Below are 20,804 nucleotides of genomic sequence, written 5' to 3'. Positions count from 1 at the left end.
CCCAAAATATTCTCCAATCATAACTTGCTCCCCAAAATATTCTCCGATCGTAACTTGCCGTCCCCAAAAATGATGAAGTAACGTACGTCGATGTGCTTCATTCTGGCATGATATGCTGGATTTTTGGTAAGGTGTATAGTACTCTAGCTATCACAATAAAGAACACTTTTTTCTTGCTTCAAACCCAATTCTTCCAGACACCCGGTCAACCAAACCATCTTCTTGCTGGCTTCAGTCACTGCAACATACTCTACCTCACTCATGGACAATGTTACTATCTTTTGCAAACGTGAGACCCAACTCACTGCTGTCGACGCTAAAGTATAAATATACCTCGTGATACTTCACATCGTATCATGATCACCGGTGAAATCTGCATCCACGTATCCCTATAGTACCAACTCATTCCTCCTGAAACACAATGGCATATCCGTAGTCCCTCTCAAGTAAAACAGTATCCACTTCACGGCCTCCCAATACTGCTTCCCTAGATTGCTTGCAAACCGGCTCACAACTCCCACTACATGAGCGATATCCGGTCTCGTGCAAACCATCGCGTATATAAGACTACCAATGACTGATGAATATGTTGGCCTTCTTGTTTTGATGATGTTTAACAAACAATTTACCACTAATGTTGTTTGTCTAGTATTTGTGTTTTCTTATTTATTATAGACAAACAACGTTGTTGGAGGATGGATGGAATCGAGCCTCAACGATCATATCCAAAGGAGGTTGGCGGAATATCGGTGAAGCTTATGCAAATTCAAGTTGAAGATCCAAGTTCAAGCTTCATCCGCAAGATTACCAAGTTGAGCTACAATGAAGATCAAGACCAAGCTTGGGTAATTTAGTATAGGTTTATATTATGTGTGTTTAATACGTTAAGCTCAATATCTATACACACACATTTTATTGGTTTCTTCGTATATATATATAGTTATATATATACACATAAGTTTTGGTTTCTATGCATATATATAGTTATATATATACATACATGTGTTTTGAGTTTTTATGATTATATATATGAAATTATATATTTCATATTTTCTATTGTGTTTTTGAAAACATTGCATAGAATATGCTATTTTGTGAAAATATTGTTTTATTAGTTTATAGACTTCAATATTAGTTCATAGTCTATAATATCATTTTGTAAAGTTTCAAGAGTTGGTTTAGCCAAAATGTCAAAATTCACATGTTTACATTTTCGTGTTTTGGACTATTTTGCTAAATGATGATATTTTTCATTTGGGAAGTCCTTTTTCGAAACTAGTCATTATAGCATGTTTATTATCATGTCTACAATCAGACCGACAGAATTTCCGGTCGACCGACGTTAGTCCAGAAAGTTTTCTTCGTGTTTTTGCTCTCATCGGTCGACCGACGGAATTTTCGGTCGACCGACAATAGATCCGTTGGGCACAACGGCTACTTTTCTGAGGAGCTTTCTGGGGGCTTTGTTGTCCTTTGGCTTGGGGTTTTGGCTGAGTTGTGAGAGGGTATAAATACCCCATTGCTGTCATCTTTCATATTAGCTAAGAGAGTTTTTAAAACAAGTTTAAGAAAGTTTTTAATCAAGGGTTTAAGTTTTGTTTAAAAGAGTTTAAGAGTTTGTTTGAGTTTAGTTTGTGAAGCAAATTTCACAAGAGCAAAGAGGAGATCATCCTTTGGTGTTTGGGCATTCAACTCATCTCTCTCTCACTCTTGATCTATAGAGAAGTTTTCCTTAAACTCAATTCTAGCTATTTATTGTTTTGATCTTAATTTCCATAAGCTAGATTTCTATATTGAGTTTAAATTGTTTTATTGATACTCTCTGTTCACACACAACCTATTGAGCTTATTGTATTTACATTCATAGTATAATTTTGGGTTGTGAGATTAGTGACTTAGAGTTGAGCTTAATTGAGTTCTCACCTTGTTTAGAGAACAAATCATTTGATTTATATTGTGCTTATTATGAGGATTCACTTGTAATACACTTGTACACCGAGAGAAGTGTGTGGTGAGAGACGGGGTCGAATCCAAGAGGAGTGGCGTCGGTTGACGTGCCTAGGGAGAGGTTGTAACCGAGCACTTGAGGAGGAGGACACGGGCTAGGACCAACACTTAGTGTGTGAGGTGTGATTACATAGTGACTGTATTGTGAGGTGTAAACGTTGTTCGGGTGAACGTAGAAAACCCGGTTGTGATAGTGGAGATCTCCTCGAGGTGAGGAGCGGGGACGTAGGTCATGGGGACCGAACCTCGTAAACATATCGTTTTGTTTGTGATTGCATTGGCGTTCTTATTCTTGTTTTCATATCTTATATCGCCTTTGTGTATTGCTCATCATATTACCCTATCACTTGTGTAGATTGTTTATTTTACCCTTGTGTTAGTTCATATATCCTTGCTCATATATTTGTAATATCTCATTGATAGGATATATTCATTTGTTCATATTGCTTATCCTAGCTTACGTATCTTGTTGTATTTTATACTTATATCTCATTGCTAGGATATATCCCTTGTTCATATTGTTTATCCTAGCTCACATATCTTGTTGTATTTTATACTTGCTAGGATAACTTATTAATTAGTTTTAATTGGCATTTAATGGGATTAGATTAGCATAAGACCCTAATCACCCCCCCCTCTAGGGTCTAACAATTGGTATCAGAGCTTGGTGCTCTTTAATTTAAGGTCTAATCTCCTTGAGTTAAAGATCCAAGTTATCTTTTTGTGCTAATCTTGTTTTGATTGTATTTGTATCTTGCTTGCATATTTTTACAAATTATGGATATGAATGGTGCATCATGTTTAGGCTATGATTCTAGTATTGCTCCAAAATTTAATGCTTTCCCCTATGCTCAATGGTGTTTTAGATTTAAACTATTTATGCAATCTAAACATTTTGATTTATGGGAAATTATTGATAATGCTTATATTGTACCCACTATGGAAAAATCCAAGTGGAGTAAAAATGACAAAAGATTGTTTACCATGAACAAGATTGTGTTAGAATATATGCATAATGCACTTGATTCCTCTATTTCTAACAAGCTTGTTTCCTTTGATAGTGCTTACAAATTGTGGACATTCATAGAAGCACATCATGGTAACTTGGAGGAGATCCAAAGGATTCCGGCGGATTCTTCCTCAAGTAATATTGGAGCTTCATCATGCACACGGCCACTAGGCGATAGCCCTAGTGAGGTTTGCAAGTTCGAAACCATTAATGATTTACCTAATGATGAACTTGCTTGTGCTAGTGATAAATTATTGCATGCCTACAAGAAATTACAAAACGATTTCATTAATTTACAAAGCAAGCATGAAAATTTAAAATCCGATCATGAGTCTTTGACTTCTAAGTTTGATATTATTTCTAATGAAAATATGATCCTTAAAGAAAACAATGAAAAATTAAAATCGGATCATGATTCCTTGATTTCAAACTTTGCCAAGTTAACTCATGAAAATGATAATGCCATGTTAGAAGTAAAGAACATACAAAATAATACTGCTTCTTTTATAAATAACTATTTATGTTCTACTTCTAAAAATGCATATGTGCCTAAAAATGAAGATTTGAATCTTATGAAAAAATGCATTTCATCTTTAGATTCAACTTTGAAAACATGCATTAATAACCATAAGAAGCTTATGGACATGTGTGCTAAGACTAAGTCAAAATCATCCACTCATTATGCACACATGTATAGCAAAACTTATAAGTGTTCTATTTGCGGCCGTCAAGGTCATTTAGCTAAGTTTTGTTATGATGCACAAAAACATAAGAATATTAATCATTCTTGTGCATCTCATGTAGCTTCTTCATCACATGTACACACACATGCACCTATTGTTCATCATAAGCATGATCATGTGTATAGATGTGATCTTTGTGGACGTTTTGGCCATTTGGCAAAATTTTGCTATGATTTGAAAATTAAATCTCATTTGCCAAATGTTTCTAGTAGACCACATGTTTATAAATGTGATGTTTGTGGTAGATATGGCCACTTAGGAAAGTTTTGTTTTGTTAATGTTTCTCATTTGCAAAATAATTTTAAAAGAAAATCCTTATTTGCAAATTATTCCCGTGCACGAGCTAATGGTCCACAAAAACAAATGAATCTCTTTCATTGCACAAATTGCAATCGGAAGGGTCATTTGAATGAATATTGTTTTGACCATGTTAGTGCACCATATGTGCCCAAGAGGGTTCATAACCCTAGGGCTTTGAGCTTAAATGATAGGGGTCATGTCCCTAAATCTTTTGGTACCAAGAATTCTTGGGTACCAAAACAAATTTGATTTCAAACCAAGAATTTTAGTATTTTTTTTGTCTTGGTTTTGAAAATTATGTTTTAAGATCTTTTGGTTATGAAAATAATTTTTCTTTTATCAAATCTTTTGTTTTCATGATTATTGGTTTTGTTTTGATAAGAGGTTTGCATTTATATAACCCTCCGGATTTATTGGGTGTTTATTCCCAAATCATGTTTACCGGATGCTAAAATGATTATATGGGTTGGAACAAGCTCAAGAGCTTGAAATAATTGTTGCCTCTCTTAAAAATTGTGTTTTGATTTGTTATTTTTGAATTCATTATAATTCACTTATATGATGATATTTATGTGTTTGTGCTAATGGATCATCTATTCGTGCTTTATAATGTATTCTATGAGTGGTTTGATCAAGTCCTACAAAAGATTTTTTTTGTTAATCAAACATCATTTTTGGTCTAAATGGTTGATTTATGATTTCATTTGGTTGATTTATTTTCATTCGAAAACTCTTTTTGCATGAATCTCATGTTTTCTCTCTTTTGATTTCATAAATCTATTTTTATACATGGTTTTTAGGCTTGTATTTTGAGACACCTTTTTATCGTGACATATCATTATGTGTTCTCATTATCTTGCTTGTATGTGAGTGATTCTTAGCATATTTCTATGCTTGCTCACATGTTTGCCATGATCTTCATTGCATATATTCTATATGGCTTTTTGATAGGGGGAGCAATCCCTATATATATTCCTTTTATACTCACCTATGCTTATTGATAGGGGGAGCTTTCGCTCTCTTATTCATTTTGTCCTCTTTTTTGATGTTGTCAAAGGGGGAGAAATATTGTGAGTATATGTATATTCTTTCTTGTTTATATGCATGATATATTATACTTTGTATATTCATTTTCCTTCGTGCATATATCATTTTTGTAAATTGTTTGTCATCATCAAAAAGGGGGAGATTGTTGGCCTTCTTGTTTTGATGATGATTTACAAACAATTTACTACTAATGTTGTTTGTCTAGTGTTTGTGCATTCCTATGTATTGTAGACAAACAACGTAGTCGGAGGATGGATGGAATAGAGCTTCAACGATCATATCCAAAGGAGGTTGGCGGAATGTCGGTGAAGCCTTGCTATTCAAAGTTCAAGATCCAAGTTCAAGCTTCATCCGCGAGATTACCAAGTCAAGCTTTATTGAAGATCAAGATCATTGCTTGGGTAATTTAGTTTAGGAATTTATATTATGTGTGTTAGTACTTTAAGCTCAATCATATACACACATACACGTTTTGGTTTTTGTATATATATAGTTATATATATACATATATGTTTTGGTTTGATAGTTTTCAAGTTTTACTATGAAACAAATGAATAGAATTGGAAAATACTATTTTGTTTCATGTTTATATGCCTATATATGATTTCACCTTTAACAAGCTTATATTTAATGAAATCATATTTAGTGTTTTGAATATATTGCATAGAATATGCAAATTTATGAAAATATTGTATTTCTAGATTATAGACTTCATAACAACATGTTATATCTTTTATCAAGTCTATACAATCATTTCATAAGGTTTCAAAATGTTGTTTAAGTCAAAATATCAAAATATCAATTTTCAGGTTTTCATGTTTTGGACTATTTTGTAAAATGATGATATTTTTCATTTGGGAAGTCAAAAACTCTATCGGTCGACCGCACCGGTCGACCGACGATGGTCCAGAATGTTTTCCTCGTGTTTTTGCTCTCATCGGTCGACCGACGGAATTTTCGGTCGACCGACAATAGATCCGTTGGGCACAACGGCTACTTTTCTGAGGAGCTTTCTGGGGGCTTTGTTGTCCTTTGGCTTGGGGTTTTTTTGCTGAGTTGTGAGAGGGTATAAATACCCCATTGTCTTCAACTCTCAAGTTAATCCAAGAATGTTTTAAAGAAGAGTTTTAAACAAAGTTTTTAAACAAGGGTTTAGGATTTTACTGTTTGTTTGAGTTTGAGTTTCTGTTTACAAAGGAGGAAGCTTTAACTGCAGATTGAGGGATTCATTCTCAATCCCCTTCATCCTCTTCTTTGTGTTCTTAGAGAAGTTTTCTAACTCCCTTCTCTAGCAATTTCATTATTGATTTTTATATCCTTATTATTGCTAGTTTGCTATTTGAGTTAGATTTCATTTCACTCATTGTTACACACACCCACATTGAGCTTTTAGTATTTACATACATAGTATAGTTGGTGTTTTCGTCAAAAGTTGATTTCGTTGTCGAATTCATTATATCGGTGAGCGTAGAAAACCCGGTTGTGATAGTGGATTTCTCCCCGGGAGTGGGGAGCGGAGACGTAGGACGGAAGGTCCGAACTCCGTGATCATATCGTGTGTTTGAGTTTGTCATTGGCGCATTTGCTTTTGCATTTATCTTATATCGCCAATTGTGCATTGCTCATTTATTTCATCCACTATCTAGTTCATTTTGTTTACCTTTGTGTTGTTTATATATCCTTGCATATATCTCATAGTATATCTCTTTGCTAGGATATTTACCTTTGTTCATATTGCTTATTCTTGCTTGTAACATATTGAATATCTCTCTTGCAAGAATAATTTGTTAATTAATTTTAATTGGTATTTAATCGGATTAGATTAGCATAAGACCCTAATCACCCCCCCTCTAGGGTCTAACAGAATATGGCACTCTGCTCATGTGCTCCTTCTCCGCATCTATCTTGGGTGATTGCTCCTCAGATAACTTGAATTGACTTTCAAGGGCGTGTCGATGGGCTTAGCATTCTCCATGTTAAATCTCTGAAGTACCTTCTCGATGTATTCAGCTTGACTCAACTTCAACATCCCTTCAGCTTCATCTCGACTGATTCTCATCCTCACAATTTGCTTCGCTGCACCCAGATCCTTCATAGCAAATTCCTTCGCCAAATGCTTCTTTAATTTTTTTATCTCCTCTAAACATAATCTTGCAACTAACATATCATCAACATATAATAATAACATGATATAGCTGGACTCGAACCTCTTGAAGTAGCAACAATGATTTGAATTGTATCTTCCATAGCAATTGCTCTGCATGAAGTTATCGAACTTCTTGTACCACTGTGCCATAGCCTGTTTCAATCCGTATAAGCTCTTCTTGATCTTACACATCATCTCTTCCTTTCCTTCTTCAATGAAGCAAACATGTTGCTTCATGTAGATTTCTTCATCCAAGTCACCATGAAGAAAGATAGTCTTCACATCTAATTGCTCAAGATAGAGATCTTCTGCAACTACTAAGCTCAACACCATTCTGATGGTTGTAAGCTTCACAACAGGAAAAAATATCTCCGTATAATCTACTCATTCCCGCTGTTGGAACCCCTTCATGACTAATCAGACCTTGTACCTCTTGCTTTCATCACTCTCCTGCTTGACTCGGTAGACTCACTTGTTATGTAAGGCTTTCTTCTGTGTAGGTAGCTGGGCTAACTCTCATGTCTCGTTTGAGTGGAGAGAATCCATCTCTTCTTATATCGTATGTTCCCACTGCTGAGATTCACTAACTTGCATAGCCTCCTCATAGCACTCTGGTTCATCGCTTTCTGTCAAAAGTAAATAATCAAGTGATGAGTGCTCGGGTCGAAAATTGTTTTCTTCATTGCAGGACTCATTACAACTTCAGTCGTTATAACGATTCAAAAGGAAGGACTTTTATTAGCCTCCTTACACAATGCAAATAAAAAGATTACAATTTTCTTGAGAACACACGTAGATAGATCGTTTATCAGTCTTCTTCTTGTACGGGATCTTTGCCGGTGTTTGGGTTTATCCGTGGATCTCTCGAACTCTTCTCCTCCTTGTGCTGAAGAACTCGTCAAGATCCCTTTCTCCTCTTTAAAATTTGTGCTCCTCACTCTTCAATTTGACAGGGCTTCGCCGAGGCTCGAAAATTTCGGATTCGTGTAAATGAAGGCCCTAGGGCCATATTTATAGGCTTCAGAAGCTCGATTTTTGGATAAGAACGATCTATTTGATCTAATCCTCAGTTGTAACCACTTAACAACATTCTAAGATAACTTCAGATCAAGTGGGGAGGTTTTGGATCAGAATATACTCAAATCTGAGCGGTTAACAGGCGAAATCAATATTTTTAGGCGCGAGACAAACTTTGTGTCTCGGCCTTGGCCGAGACACGTTTTGTGTCTCGGCTTTGACCAAGACACGTCGTGTGCCCCAGTTGCACGTCTCGACTTGTTTTTCACGTAATTCCTCGGTTTGATCTCGGAATGACACGATTCAAAGTGTGTTGGAAAGCCAGAGAGGAGATCTATAATCTCCTATGAGTGAATCATGTGTGTAGTAGATGAGACACGAGTAGAGCTTCATCTTTCGTGAGTGAACCATAACTCCTGATTGGGTCGTCTCTTTGTTATTTTGTCGTCCCGTTGATTCTTACGCTTCGTCGACTTGCTTCATGCACTCGTTGATGTTAAATAATCCCCTTTGACTTGGATAATAACATTCATCATCTTCTAACTCGAGCTACGTGCGGGAACCTATAGGTAATTTTTAACGCCTACAATGAGAGATATCTGAGATTTGGTTTGGGTACTATGGATGACCTCCTAAGCTCCATGCCCTAGGTAGTCGTCTCTACATCTGAAGTCTCCTCCATTCTTTGGTCAAAACTAACATTGTTGCCCCTATCTGGAAGTTCCTCCAAATCCATGTACTCATATCACCTGCATCCGTAGTGCTGCTCTCACTGCTTTGGCTATCTTTTTGCATTGTCTCTGTCCTTGTACATCACCTCCTCATTGAATATCACATCTCTGCTCTTGATGATTTTCCTTTTCTTTTCATCCTAAAGACGATACCCAAACTCATCAATGTCATATCCAATAAATGTACACTTCTGTGACTTAGCTTCTAGCTTGTCCCTGACATGGTCACTGATATAAACATATGCAACACAACCAAATACTCGCAAGTGTGAGAGATTAACCTTCTTGCTACTCCAAACCTCTTCTAGAATCTCGAAATCTAATAGAACTAATGACTCATGATTAATCAGATAAGTTGTCGTATGCACCACATCCGCCCAAAACGTCTTGGGTAGACCTGCATGTAGACGCATGCTCCTCACACGCTCCGTCAATGTCAGGTTCATTCTTTTTGCAATGTTATTCTGTTGTGGCGTCCCTGGAGTAGTCATCTCCAAACGAATCCAATTTAGAGCACATAACCTCTTGAACTCCTCCAGCTCGTATTCTCCACCATTGTCCGATCTCAGATACTTCACCTTCAGATCTGTCTCGCTTTTCACCATGGCTTTCCACTTCTTGAAGATCCCAAACACCTCTGACTTATGCTTCATGAAGTATATCCACATCTTCCTCGAGTGATCGTCGATAAAGGTGACATAGTACGCCGAATCGCCTAGAGAAGACACACTAGCTGGGCCCTATACATATGTATGAATAAGCTCTAACTTCTGAGCTTTGGGTGGCCTTTCACCCTTCTAAAAGCTGACCCTCTTTTGCTTCCCGTAGATGCAGTCTTCACAAACACCAACTTTCACTGAATCGATGCCGGTTAGCTTTCCCTATGAGTGTAGAATCTTTATACCCTTCTCACTCATGTGTCACAGTCTATTGTGCTATAGATATGTACTCTATTTGCCAGTTATAATTGCGAGGGTATCACTCGTATGTGAAGTGAGGTAGAGAGTTCCTGTTTTGTTACCGCGGGCAACCATCATAGTATCGTTAGAGATTATTCACGAATCTCCGGTGAATGTTAAAACATAGCCTTCTGCTCAAAGCTGGCTAACTGAAACAAGATTCCTCTTCAGCTTCAGTACGTGTCTGATATTCTTCAAATTCCACTTAGAGCCCTTCATCTAAATCTACATGTCACCTCTTCTAACAATACTGCAAGGCTCGTTGTCCCCAAAGTATATTTTCCCAAAGTCCCCTGCTACATAGTTATGAAAAAGCTTCATATTAGCAGTAGCGTGAAATGAGGCTCTTGAGTCAATAACCCAAGAATCGGAATCATTATCCATAGAAAGGATCAAGACATCTTGCACGATGTGAGCCTCCTGCTCATTCGCATCCTTCTTTGGCACTTTGCAGACTGAAGGCATATGGCCCTCCTGGCCGCAGTTCCAACACTTCCCTTTGATAGGCATTGTTTAGGGTGAAAGTTGATTTTTTTATTGTTAAACTCATTACAACTTTTTTCGTTACAATAAGTTCAAAAAGTAAAGTAAAAGTTGATCGTTTTATAAGATCTCTTTACACTATGAAAAGTAAAGATTACAACTTCTTTTAAACAACACACAAATCCTATTTATTAGTCTTTATTTGCATGAGATTTTTACCTGTACCGGGAATGCATTAGTTCGTGGACCGTGGCGGATCAGATTCAGTTGACAGATTAATGATCAGAGCTCTTACTTCACAAATGAAGTAATCGCAGAAGTGATAATCTCAACCAAGAGAGATTACGACTCTTCTCGAGATCAAAACCAAGTTTGATCCGGAGGGAATGTGAAATAGGCCTAAAATCTCTCGAACTCTCCTTCTTTATGCTGAAGAACTTCGCTAAGATCTGTTAAGCTCTCTGAAATTCATTCTCCACTCTTCAATTTGACAACACCTCGCCCTTCAATTTCAGATCCATGCAAATGAAGGCCCTAGGCTTGTATTTATAGGCTTCGGTTGTAACGTTTTAGTATAGGAATTGATAATTTGACCTCATCCGTAGTTAATAACCACTTAACTATGTTTAGGGATAGCTTCAAAGCAGTTGGGGAAATTCTGGAATGAAAGAATCCCGAAAAACTATCGAAAAAATACGTTTTTAGCGTTTCTGGGCGCAAGCCACCTCGTGGTGGCTCGGTACTGAGCGAGCCACCTTTTGGTGGCCACTGGATTTGGCCGCATCATTTTGACGTGACTCGGCCGCCTGGGGCTTTTTCGGTTCCTTCGGGTTGGTCTTGTTTCGCCGTTACGTGCATTTCATCATTTTGTAGACTTGTCCACTTTGTTGGCCTTCTTGTTTTGATGATGTTTAACAAACAATTTATAACTAATGTTGTTTGTCTAGTGCTTGTATTATCTATTCATTGTAGACAAACAACGTAGTTGGAGGTTGGATGGATTAAGCCTACACGATCATATCAAGAGGAGGTTGGCGGAACTGTAGAGTGAAGCATCGTACAATTCAAGTTCAAGATCCAAGTTTAGCTTCATCCGCAACGTGTACCAAGTTGAGCTACAATGAAGATCAAGACCAAGCTTGGGTAACTTAGTTTAGGATTTATATTATGTGTGTTAGTACTTTAAGCTCAATCATATACACACATACACGTTTTGGTTTTTGTATATAATATATACAGTTATATATATACATATATGTTTTTGGTTTGATAGTTTTCAAGTTTTAATATGAAACAATTGAATATAATTAGAAAACATATTTTTGTTTCATACTCATATGCATATATATGATTTCATCAATATCAATTTTAGTTAGTTAAATGAAATCATGTTTTAGTGCATTATATGTGTATTTTGATAAAATACTACATTCATTGTTTATAGACTTCATAACAATAGTTTACATCTTTCTTCAAGTCTATAAAATCATTTTGTAAAGTTTCAAAAGTTGGTTTAGCCAAAATGTCAAAATTCACATGTTTACATTTTCGTGTTTTGGACTATCTTGCAAAATGATGATATTTTACATTTGGGAAGTCCTTTTTAAAAACTAGTTTCTGTAGCATGTTTATTATCATGTCTACAATCATTCCCCAAAGTTTTACATTTTTTGGAATTTATTTGATATTTTTAAACAGTATTTTAAAATCAGCAAAACAGTTTTTGAATATGTCAGATTTCGGTCGACCGCACCGGTCGACCGAACCTGAGGTCAAAAGTTCACTGGGCTGACAGATAGCTGTCGGTCGACCGGTCCGGTCGACCGATGAAAATTTTCGGTCGACCGACGAATTTTCCGGTCGACCGACGAGTATTCTCTCAGCTTCCAACGGCTAGTTTTTTGACCGTTGCTGGGGGCTGTTTTGTCTTTCTGCTTGCGGTTTTTGGCTGAGTTGTGAGAGGGTATAAATACCCCATTGTCTTCAACTCTCAAATAATCTAAGAAGTTTTTAAAACAAGTTTAAGAAAGTTTTTAATCAAGGGTTTATGTTTGGTTTAAGTGTGTTTATAAGCTTTTAAGCATTTGAGTGTTTTGGTTTTGTGAATCACTTCCACAAGAGCTTGAGGAGATCATCTATTGGTGTTTGGGCATCCAACTCTTCTCCCTCCACTCTTGATATATTGAGAAGTTTTCTAAACTCTATTTCTAGCTTTTTTATATATTTGATTATCATTGTTATTAAGCTAGAACTACATTGAGTTTAGTTTTGATTTATATCTCTTTGTTCACACACAACCTTTTGAGCTTATTGTATTTACATTCATAGTATAATTTGGGGTTGTGGGTTTGTGACTAAGAGTTGTGCTTAATTGAGTTCTCACCTTGTTTAGAGAACAAATCATTTGATTTATATTGTGCTTATTGTGAGGATTCACTTGTAATACACTTGTACACCGAGAGAAGTGTGTGGTGAGAGACGGGGTCGAATCCAAGAGGAGTGGCGTCGGTTGACGTGCCTAGAGAGAGGTTGTAACCGAGCACTTGAGGGAGAGGACACGGGCTAGGACCAACACTTAGTGTGTGAGGTGTGATTACATAGTGATTGTATTGTGAGGTGTAAACGTTGTTCGGGTGAACGTAGAAAACCCGGTTGTGATAGTGGAGATCTCCTCGAGGTGAGGAGCGGGGACGTAGGTCGTGGGGACCGAACCTCGTAAACATATCCTTTGTTTGTGATTGCTTTGGCGCACTTGTTTTTATATTCATAACCCCTTTCCAAGACATTGAGACGTTTATCTTGATCTGGATTGTGAGGAGTTTGAATTACAGCTTGATGAGGAGGAGACTGATTTTGATACGGCAGATTGGGTTGTTGAAATTGTGAATGAGAATTGAATGGAACTGTGTTTCCCCTAGGAAAATGTTGGGTCGAAGCGGGAGTGAAATTTTGAGTTCCGGGAGAATTTCCTAGATTCCATGCAAAGTTGGGATGATTTCTCCAACCTGGATTGTAGGTTGGAGAAAATGGATCATTTCTAGGGTGCTGGAATGCAGCGTTCATCTGTTCTATTGCGTTGTTATTTCCTAGGAGAGGGCATTCCTCTGAAACGTGGGTAGGAGACTGACAATTATGACATCCTGGGAAAGAAACATGATTGAGTTGAGCTGGAGCTCGTTCCTTAATTTCTAAGGCTTCTAACCTCCGCAGAATTGTCGCCATCTTCGCTTCAGAAGCAATGTTTGACTCCAAGGAAAGACCACTAGACTTAGAATGGGGAACTGATGAAACCCTGTCATCGCACTGTTCCCATTGCATTGTTTTTTCAGAAAGACTCTCCAAAAACTCCCAAGCTTCATCAGCATTTTTCCTCATAAAATCCCCGTGGCACATTGATTCTAAGGAAGTTTTTGCAGAATAATCTAATCCCTCATAAATTATTTGGCACAATCGCCATTTCTCTAAACCGTGATGAGGACATTGGATGAGAAGATCTTTAAATCGGTCAAAATACTTCCAAAAAGGTTCTCCCGGGATAATTTTAAAGTTTTGAATGCTGTTCCTAAGCTTTACCGTTTTATGAATAGGAAAAAATTTCTTAAGAAAAACGGTGACAAATTCATCCCAAGTTGAGATGGAATTTGTTGGTAAGCTGTACAGCCATTTTTTAGCTTTATCCTTAAGAGCAAATGGAATAAATCTAAGCTTAACCGCATCTTCATTTAATTCTCTCATTTTAATCATAATACACACTTCCTCAAATTCCGAAATAAAAATATATGCGTCTTCTGTTTCATTACCAAGGAATTTGGGAAGCATGTTTATGTATTGCGGTCTAAGCTCAAAACTTATTCCATTTGTTTCGGGGAGCCTAATGCATGAGGGGATTGCATTCCTAATGGGATAGCACATATCATGAAGAACGGGTGGATTAGGATGCTCCATTTCTATGATTGGTTCAAAGCGAATTAATCGATGTGTATTATCCCTAATCCACTGTTGCATACACCAAAATATTTCTTTTTATTTTTTTTCTTAAATTAGTTTTTTTTTTGAGAAGATAAAGAAAAAGAAAAATCCTAACTGAAACAAATCAAAACAATCACTTTTCAATCAACTCTAATTCTAGGGTTTAGCCTAACTCAACTAGACCAGCTCCTAACCAAAAACTCCTACAGTGAAAAGATCAAAGTTTTACCCAGGTAGTTAGCCAGGTAAGGATAGTACTAGAGGGTGATCAAAGATCAATTAAGTACCTCTTTCCTTGCGGAGCGCTTTACGCAACCCCTAAACCTTGCCTTAGACACCAACTAATCTGAGAAAACTTAAACCGGTTCACTTAAGGATTTCTTGTTCCTTATTGAGCTCGAATCCTTAGGGGCCAACGTCTAATGAGTTTTTATTAGGCTTGGGTGGTGTAGTGAGGAATTAGTGATTTTTGGGCTAAGGAAAGGGTGATGAAATCCCTCACCTTATCTTGATTATGGGGTTTTGCCCTTAAAAATATTTTTAAGTGTGTGTCAAATCAAGATGCTCAAATCACTTGGTGAATTCCTACACTATATGAAATGCAACCCTATGAATTAAAAGCAACTAAAGGATGGAAAAGAAAAATCTTTTTTTTAATTAGGGTTAACAATCAAACAAATGAGAAGGGGGGATTTGTTTAAATTTATTATCTTGCTAGTAAATGTCAAAGTGGAGGATGAATTTTATTATGGTCAACAAAAAATAAAATCTCTTTTTTTTAAGTCCTAATTGTCTCTAATTGTGAAGAAGTAGCTAAAGGGTGGAATTAAAAACTAGAAAGAGGACTTACCTGAAAGCAAATCTTCAAATCCTAGCTCTCCAATCCGCGATCTTCAAGCTCCAAGCGTTTCCTTCACAAAAAACACACAAGTTAAAGAACCAAAATAATTAAAACCTACTTAAGCACCTTCCCCGGCAACGGCGCCAAAAACTTGATGCGGCATAAACATGTACCAAAAAGGTTGCAAGTGCACAACCGTGTCAAGTTATAGTATTTAAGATATCGATCCCACGAGGAAGGTGTTTTTGTAGGAGAAAATATAAAATTGGTTCTTATGTTGTGTGCGTGACAAATAGGAGTGATGAGTGAATGTGATTGTGGAGAGATAGAGAGAGTGGAAGTGATAGTGTGTAAATCGGCACGAGATATAAGTGAGAGTGGATGTGACAAAGAATGAATATGATCAATAAGGCAAGAAGGAAAAGGAAAATAAAAATCAAGAATAAAGAAAATAAAATTCAAGAATAAAAGAAAATGCAAGAAATTAAAGATGGTGGATTCAATTATAGATATGGATAATCTAAAATTGAACCCACTTCTTAGAAAAGGGTGATTCCCTAAGGGTTCTAGCCTAAAGGCGAAATCAAACAAAATAAAAATAAACAAAAAGAAAAACTAAACCCAAGAGGGTTCTAGCCTCAAGGTGAATAGTATAAGAAATTAAAATCTAACTATAAAATAAATTATAAAATTAAACTACAAAATAAAATTATAAGAATTAAATACAAGAAAATAAATCTACTCTATAAGCATGAAATAAATCTAAGGCAAGAGGGTTCTAGCCTCTTGGCTATTTAACAAGAAAATAAAATCTAACTACAAGCATAGAAATAAATCTAAACTAATAAGCAATAAAAGAGAAAAAGAAAGAAATGCAAACCTTCAAATAATTCTCCATCTTCATCTCATCTCCATCTTCATCATCCAACAAAGAGAAGAAATATTTAAAGTGGTGAAAAAATTATTATTATTAATTGCAACAAAAAGTTACAATTTTTGGAAGGCCTTCTCAATTAAGAGTAGCCCTCCTCTCCAAAAGGAGTTTACAAAATTTTTCACACCCTAACCCCTCACTCTCTACCCCTATTTATAGTAAACATCAAAGAATGAGAGCCATTGGATCAAACTTGAGCCCCAAGACAAGCAAAATCAGCCATTGACGCGCGCTACAGTAATCCGGCATCGATGCAAGTATCGATGCAGGTATCGATGCCCACATCGATGCCGACATCGATACTCATTATTTCCAAATTCTGATTTTACGGATAGCTTCGTCTCATCGAGATAGGCGATTTTCATATATTATATGTTAAATTCCGCCTTCCGGATTAGGAGATATCGTCGTTTCTTTACGGCCAACCATTTTGAATATGATTTCTTTTCATATTGGATTTTTGATTTTCTCCGGCTTCTACAGGCTACACGACTTGATTCTGGGCTTTTGGATAATTTGGAAACTGATTTTCCAATGGGCTTCTTTGATTCATTTCTTCATTTAATCGATGGGTTTTTGTTGAGAGATGAGAGTTTGAGATTTATTCTTCATTAACCTGCAATTAAAAGATAAAAACAATTATTAGTGGTATATTTATTCATATAAAATAGATAATGAGGGTATAAAATTATAATAAAATATGATTATCAGACCTATAGGCAATTTTTGACGCCTACAGGCATAACCTTCGAGTTCGACCTCTTCTTCTTTGACTTCGACTGATTCCTGTTCTGGTTACCTTTCTTCTGGCTTCGGCCTCTCTGTTCGAGATTTAGGGCTAAACCTGAACCTTCTGATTCAGACAATTTCCTTCTAACCTCCTCGGATAGAATCATGCTAACAACCTCGCTCAGTTTCAACTTCTCCTTCCCCGTCGAGTTGCTAATTGTCGTCACACAACCTACCTAACTATCCGGCAACGAGTGCGCATGCCACTTGGAGCTGGCTGATAAGCGTGCGTGCCACTTAGAGCTAGCTGATGAGCATGCGGACTTGTTGCAATGTCATCAGCGATTCGCCGCTTTGTTGTTTCAACGGCTCGTCGTCTCGAGCTATGCTCGGGACCTGATAAAGAAAATCTTAAGAAAAAATTTCTTAAGAAAAACGGTGACAAATTCATCCCAAGTTGAGATGTAATTTGTTGGTAAGCTGTACAGCCATTTTTTAAAATTATAATAAAATATGATCTCGGGACCTATAGGCAATTTTTGACGCCTACAGGCATAACCTTCGAGTTCGACCTCTTCTTCTTTGACTTCGACTGATTCCTGTTCTGGTTACCTTTCTTCTGGCTTCGGCCTCTCTGTTCGAGATTTAGGGCTAAACCTGAACCTTCTGATTCAGACAATTTCCTTCTAACCTCCTCGGATAGAATCATGCTAACAACCTCGCTCAGTTTCAACTTCTCCTTCCCCGTCGAGTTGCTAATTGTCGTCACACAACCTACCTAACTATCCGGCAACTACGGTAGAATCAATAGGGCCTGCACTTTATCATCAAACATGATGTCCACGGAGATAAGTTGATCAACAATCATGTTGAACTCGCTAAGGTGCATCGTGAAGGAGCATCCTTCTGCCATCTTGAGGTTGAAGAGCGTTTTGACGAGATACACATTGTTTACGGCTGACGGTTGCTCATGCATCTTTACGAGCGCTTCCATAAACCCCACCGTCGTCTTCTCCTTCAATATATTATGGGTGACCGATTTGGCAAGCAACAACCGAATATTTCCTATAGCCTTTCTATCTAGTATTTCCCACTCCTCGTCTGATTCCTCCTTCTTCTTTCCCTTAGCCTTGCCCATCAATGGACGGTAAAGATCCTTCTGGTACAGATAGTGCTCTATCTGCGACTTCCAGTAGGCGAAGTCTGACCTGTCAAACTTCTCAATCTTCGATTTGCTTTCCTCTGTCATGGTTTTCGCACAAATCTTCTGAACGAAACTCTGATACCAGTTGTTGGGGATTCGAAACAATCAATTGAACCCGTGCCCTTCCGGATCTTGTGCTAAGAGTTTAGCACGTAGGAAAATCATCGCAAATAAAAGAAAAAATTGTAGGAAAGATAAACAATAAAGAACACACCAGATTTAACGAGGTTCGGCAACGTACCTACGTTCTCAGGAGCCACACCACACAATTCTTTGATTAATTTAAAGAAGATTACAACGCCCACAAATAGGTTTTTATTTCTCTGAGATCTCTCTGAAAGAATCCTCTCAAAACCCTCTTTTTTACGTGTTTTAATAACCCTAAAATCGTTTAGGTGTATATATGATCCCAGCCCAAAACAGTTTCCTATACAGTTTAGGAAACTGGAAATCCCATTTCCGATCGACCTCGCCATGTGCTTCGATCGACCGGCCAGAATGTCAATTTCTTCAGGGTTTTGGTGCATGTTTTCGGTTGACCGGATCAAGACCCTTGGTCGACCGACCAGAGTTTTGATTTCTGTCTGTTTTCCTGTAGGCGTCGCGGTCGATTGGACCAGGTCCGTCGGTCGACCGACCCACGTTTTTCCTATTTTCTTCGTTTGTTTGATTTCATGTTTGGGTCTCCACACCCGAGACCAACAGATCTCTGGATAGAAACCTGGATTCAGTGTTCTATTTTAATAGTTAAACATAATAGAACAAGAGGTCTGGGGCAAAAGACATAAATTTAATTCTTTTATGCAAAAATATCCTAATAATGCATAAAGGGTAGGGTTTTCCTGAGGTTATTTCATATAGAACTATTTAATTTCATTGCTAATTTGAATTGATTCTCTATTATACCTTCTTTACATCTGCCTATAATAAACTAATGCATGAGGTATGTGCATGAGGACTCTAATCTCATTGACTAGATCTAATTAAAAGCCCCATCATGCTAGACTCTAGAAGATATAAAATATAACTACAGTTATCAATCTTAAACTTTATTATTACAAGAAGTCCTCCAGACTCCAAAGTAAATCTTATCGGAGGCTTCTTTTCTTTTTTCTTCATTTGCTTTTCTTACAAGTAATGAGGTGCATCATGGAGGGTACTTCGTTTTTTTTCCAATTCTTCTTTCTTTTAAGGGCAGGCAACCTGATTGCATGCTTGAGTAAGAAGTTGCTTATATTGCAATTTATTTAGTAATCACCAAAGTGGCTCTTAGGATTCAAATGTTTCCTTGTCAATGAGAAAATAATTTTCTACTTATTATTATGGGAACTAACTTAGATTAACACTAAATGAGGACATATAGCAGAGTTTCGAGTAAACCCCCAAGTTATAGAATGTTTTTCTATGTAACCCGCATGTTTTTCACTTTTAGACTGTTTTTCTATGTAACCTGTATGTTTTTCACTTTTGTTAATTGGCCCTCAACTTTTCATTCAATCTTTTTTCTTAGACCATGACCATGAAAATTTGAGAAAAATGTGCTTTATGGATTCTGACAGTTGATGCGCATAATTGTAAAGTGCAATAAAACGTAGGAGAGTTGGGAGGAAAAGATGAAGTTTCCCTCCAAGAAAACTTTAGAATATGATCACAATACTCATGCGATCTATTATAGTTTCAAAAAATATTATGATCTAAGAAAGAAGAAAGAATGAAAAGTTGAGGGCTGATTTGCAAAAACACAAGGGTTACTTACAAAAGACGTTCATGACTTATGTAGGGACTGATTACACTTTTAACTGTATAAGATAGACTAATCAATAATCTCAAAATGGTATCAGCGGTTTTTCTTAAACTTCATATCATAAAAGATATATTTTTGGGTAATTTCACATAATCCCTCAAAGTTTAGCCCATTTTGAGATAACACCAAAAATTTTAAATTTTTTTACATAATACTGAAAAAGTTTGTCAGATTTGGGGGTTATCTGAATTTTTTTGGGTGTTATGTGACAATATTTAAAATTTTTGGTGTTATCCTAAAACAGGCCAAACTTGTAGGGGGTTATGTGAAATTACCCTTTACCTTTTAGTCTTTGTTCTCCTTGGAAGCTTTTCAAAACTGGTCTTCTCCCTTGATTGGCGGATTTTCTTTTAAATAAAAAAACAGAACTTACGAAGAAATTTAAAGTAAAACTCCTATAAAATAATTTCTCTATCAAAATAAGATCAAACTAGTAAGATTAGATGCTACAACAAAGTTATATCACTTCCTAACATAAAAGGAAAATATCAACCTAATTATATCGGTCACATGTTTAAGCATCTAAGTGGGGTTCAAAAATCATAAAATGTGGAAAGCCTAATCATAGACCAATATATGATTAAACTTGAGAAGCAAACCTTAATCAAGGTTCCAACTCTAGCTAACCTTAATCATAGATATTAGCTCATAGGCGTTAGTTTCTACTTAAAAATGAAGATATTTGGTGATGTAGACAACAAAGTCTCCCTTTTTTAAGTTTTTTGCGGGACCAAATGGATGAGAAATAGCCATGCACTAATTATTTCAATTTGAAGTAGAGTAGTTAAGGTATCCCTTCATTGAGAGTGGTCACAAGGATACGTGTCCTTTTTAAGTGGGGGATCTCTGCCTAATTCCATTGATGAATAAAAATGATATGG

The sequence above is a fragment of the Asparagus officinalis genome, chromosome 1 (assembly GCF_001876935.1).
Source record: "Asparagus officinalis chromosome 1, Aspof.V1, whole genome shotgun sequence".
Lineage (NCBI taxonomy): Eukaryota > Viridiplantae > Streptophyta > Magnoliopsida > Asparagales > Asparagaceae > Asparagus > Asparagus officinalis.
The sequence above is the reverse complement of the archived record's forward strand: the minus strand, read 5'-3'. Positions refer to the sequence as shown.